The sequence below is a fragment of the Aegilops tauschii genome, chromosome 3 (assembly GCF_002575655.3).
Source record: "Aegilops tauschii subsp. strangulata cultivar AL8/78 chromosome 3, Aet v6.0, whole genome shotgun sequence".
Lineage (NCBI taxonomy): Eukaryota > Viridiplantae > Streptophyta > Magnoliopsida > Poales > Poaceae > Aegilops > Aegilops tauschii.
Window position 1 is genome coordinate 240,172,861 of NC_053037.3, and position 5,005 is coordinate 240,177,865.

Sequence of the window (5,005 nt, forward strand, 5' to 3'; positions counted from 1 at the left end):
ACTTTGTCATTCGGAGTTTGTTTCGGACCCACAACTACTCAAAATGCTCGGAACGAGCGCGGGAATCTAGAAAATACTTTCGGCTTGTGCAGGAGGCCCGAAGGACCCTCAAATCTGGCCCCTGAGCATGACTTTTTGCCCCTGAAAGTGAAAGAACATCATTTGCCGCTGCTTTTTAGACAAGTTTCTGAACGCATTGGCACTCCTTTGGAAGGAAATCCTAGATATTTTCATGAGTATAAACATTAGTCCGCCTGGTAAGGACAGACGTTGCAACCTGCACATGCTCTATGATCCAGGGAATCCCAATATGTTGTAAATTCAAGAAAATAAGGCAAATATAAGCCTTATTCTCCTTGTTTTTGCCGTGTGGCATGCCGTAACGTACGTGTGTGACAACCAATACTAGGTGCACATTCCTGGCATCGGCCAATATATATGTGGAAACAATATCTCCACTATGGAGGACACGAAAACTTGGTGCGGCGCCAGAACGCGTCACGAGAAAATGAAGTTCTTTCAAGGACTGCCATATAAAGGGTAGTGTTCAGAAAAACGGTCATAACTTTGTCATTCAGAGTCTGTTTCGGACACACAAGTACTCAGAATGCAAGCGACGAGTGTGAGAATCTAGAAAATAATTTCGGCTTGTGTAGGAGGCCCGGAGGATCCTCAAATCCGGCCCCTGAGCAGGACTTTTTGCCCCTTAAAGTCAAAGAACATCATTTGTCGCTGCTTTTCATACATGTTTCTGAACCCATTGGCACTCCTTTGGAAGGAAATCTGAGAGATTATCGTGAGTATAAACATTACTCCGCCTGGTAAGGACAAACATTGCATTCTGCACATGCTCCATGATCCGGGGGATCCCATTTGGTTGTAAATTCACGAAAATAAGGCGACTATAAGCCTTATTATAATTGTTTTTGCCGTGTGGCATGCCGTAACGTACGTGTGTGACAGCCAATAATAGGAGGGCATTCCTGGCATTGGTTAATATATTTGTGGAAACAATATCTCCACTATGGAGGACACAAAATTTGGTGCGGCGCGTGTGAACGCGTCCCGAGAAAATGAAGTTCTTTCAAGGACTGCCATATAAAGCACATGTTCACTAAAACGGTCATAACATTGTCATTCGGAGTCCTTTTCGGACCAACAAGTACTCAAAATGCTCGCGACGAGTGTGGGAATCTAGAAAATTCTTCTAGCTTGCAAAGGAGTCCCGGAGGACCCTCAAATTCGGCACTAAGATGGACTTTTTGCCCCTGAAAGTCAAGGAACATCATTTCCTGCTCCTTTTCACACAAGTTTCTGAACCCATTGTCACTCTTTTGGAAGGAAATCAGAGAGATTATCGTGAGTATAAACATTAATCCAACTGGTTAGGACAAACATTGCATTCTGCACATGATATATGATCCGGGGAATCCCATTTTGTTGTAAATTCATATAAATATGGCGACTATATAAGCCTTATTCTCCTTGTTTTTTCCATGTGGTATTCCATAATGTACGTGTGTGATAACCAATAATAGGAGGGTATTCGTGGCATCGGTCCATATATATGTGGAAACAATATCTCCACTATGGAGGACACACAATTTTGGGGTAGCGCGCCAAAACGCGTCACGAGGAAATGAACTTCTTTCAAGGACTGCCATATAAAGGACTGGTGTTCACAAAAACGGTCATAACTTTGTCATTCGGAGTTTGTTTCGGACCCACAAGTACTGAAAATGCTCGGAACGAGCGCGGGAATCTAGAAAATACTTTCGGCTTGTGCAGGAGCCCCGAAGGACCCTCAAATCTGGCCCCTGAGCATGACTTTTTGCCCCTGAAAGTGAAAGAACATCATTTGCCGCTGCTTTTTAGACAAGTTTCTGAACCCATTGGCACTCCTTTGGAAGGAAATCCTAGATATTTTCATGAGTATAAACATTAGTCCGCCTGGTAAGGACAAACGTTGCAACCTGCACATGCTCTATGATCCAGGGAATCCCATTTGGTTGTATTTCAAGAAAATAAGGCGAATATAAGCCTTATTCTCCTTGTTTTTGCCGTGTGGCATGCCGTAACGTACGTGTGTGACAACCAATACTAGGTGCACATTCCTGGCACCGGCCAATATATATGTGGAAACAATATCTCCACTATGGGGGACACGAAAACTTGGGGCGGCGCCGGAGCGCGTCACGAGAAAATGAAGTTCTTTCAAGGACTGCCATATAAAGGGTAGTGTTCACAAAAACGGTCATAACTTTGTCATTCAGAGTTTGTTTCGGACACACAAGTACTCGGAATGCTCGCGAGGAGCGTCGGAATCTAGAAAATACTTTCGGCTTGTGCAGGAGGCCCGGAGGATCCTCAAATCCGGCCCCTGAGCATGACTTTTTGCCCCTGAAAGTCAAAGAACATCAGTTGTCGCTGCTTTTCATACATGTTTCTGAACCCATTGGCACTCCTTTGGAAGGAAATCTGAGAGATTATCGTGAGTATAAACATTACTCCGCCTGGTAAGGACAAACGTTGCATTCTGCACATGCTCCATGATCCGGGGGATCCCATTTGGTTGCAAATTCAAGAAAATAAGGCGACTATAAGCCTCATTATCATTGTTTTTGCCGTGTGGCACGCCGTAACGTACGTGTGTGACAGCCAGTAATAGGAGGGCATTACTGGCATTGGTTAATATATATGTGGAAACAATATCTCCACTATGGAGGACACAAAATTTGGTGCGGCGCGCGAGAACGCGTCCCGAGAAAATGAAGTTCTTTCAAGGACTGCCATATAAAGCACATGTTCACTAAAACGGTCATAACATTGTCATTCGGAGTCCTTTTCGGACCAACAAGTACTCAAAATGCTCACGACGAGTGTGGGAATCTAGAAAATACTTCTAGCTTGCACAGGAGTCTTGGACGACCCTCAAATTCGGCCCCTAAGATGGACTTCTTGCCGCTGAAAGTCTAGGAACATCATTTCCTGCTCCTTTTCACACAAGTTTCTGAACCCATTGGCACTCTTTTGGAAGGAAATCCGAGAGATTATCGTGAGTATAAACATTAGTCCAACTGGTTAGGACAAACATCGCATTCCGCACATGATATATGATCCGGGGAATCCCATTTTGTTGTAAATTCATATAATAGGAGGGTATTCGTGGCATCGGTCAATATATATGTGGAAGCAATATCTCCACTATGGAGGACACACAATTTTGGGGCAGCGCGCCAAAACGCGTCACGAGGAAATGAACTTCTTTCAAGGACTGCCATATAAAGGACAGGTGTTCACAAAAACGGTCATAACTTTGTCATTCGGAGTTTGTTTCGGACCCACAACTACTCAAAATGCTCGGAACGAGCGCGGGAATCTAGAAAATACTTTCGGCTTGTGCAGGAGGCCCGAAGGACCCTCAAATCTGGCCCCTGAGCATGACTTTTTGCCCCTGAAAGTGAAAGAACATCATTTGCCGCTGCTTTTTAGACAAGTTTCTGAACGCATTGGCACTCCTTTGGAAGGAAATCCTAGATATTTTCATGAGTATAAACATTAGTCCGCCTGGTAAGGACAGACGTTGCAACCTGCACATGCTCTATGATCCAGGGAATCCCAATATGTTGTAAATTCAAGAAAATAAGGCAAATATAAGCCTTATTCTCCTTGTTTTTGCCGTGTGGCATGCCGTAACGTACGTGTGTGACAACCAATACTAGGTGCACATTCCTGGCATCGGCCAATATATATGTGGAAACAATATCTCCACTATGGAGGACACGAAAACTTGGTGCGGCGCCAGAACGCGTCACGAGAAAATGAAGTTCTTTCAAGGACTGCCATATAAAGGGTAGTGTTCAGAAAAACGGTCATAACTTTGTCATTCAGAGTCTGTTTCGGACACACAAGTACTCAGAATGCAAGCGACGAGTGTGAGAATCTAGAAAATAATTTCGGCTTGTGTAGGAGGCCCGGAGGATCCTCAAATCCGGCCCCTGAGCAGGACTTTTTGCCCCTTAAAGTCAAAGAACATCATTTGTCGCTGCTTTTCATACATGTTTCTGAACCCATTGGCACTCCTTTGGAAGGAAATCTGAGAGATTATCGTGAGTATAAACATTACTCCGCCTGGTAAGGACAAACATTGCATTCTGCACATGCTCCATGATCCGGGGGATCCCATTTGGTTGTAAATTCACGAAAATAAGGCGACTATAAGCCTTATTATAATTGTTTTTGCCGTGTGGCATGCCGTAACGTACGTGTGTGACAGCCAATAATAGGAGGGCATTCCTGGCATTGGTTAATATATTTGTGGAAACAATATCTCCACTATGGAGGACACAAAATTTGGTGCGGCGCGTGTGAACGCGTCCCGAGAAAATGAAGTTCTTTCAAGGACTGCCATATAAAGCACATGTTCACTAAAACGGTCATAACATTGTCATTCGGAGTCCTTTTCGGACCAACAAGTACTCAAAATGCTCGCGACGAGTGTGGGAATCTAGAAAATTCTTCTAGCTTGCAAAGGAGTCCCGGAGGACCCTCAAATTCGGCACTAAGATGGACTTTTTGCCCCTGAAAGTCAAGGAACATCATTTCCTGCTCCTTTTCACACAAGTTTCTGAACCCATTGTCACTCTTTTGGAAGGAAATCAGAGAGATTATCGTGAGTATAAACATTAACCCAACTGGTTAGGACAAACATTGCATTCTGCACATGATATATGATCCGGGGAATCCCATTTTGTTGTAAATTCATATAAATATGGCGACTATATAAGCCTTATTCTCCTTGTTTTTTCCATGTGGTATTCCATAATGTACGTGTGTGATAACCAATAATAGGAGGGTATTCGTGGCATCGGTCCATATATATGTGGAAACAATATCTCCACTATGGAGGACACACAATTTTGGGGTAGCGCGCCAAAACGCGTCACGAGGAAATGAACTTCTTTCAAGGACTGCCATATAAAGGACTTGTGTTCACAAAAACGGT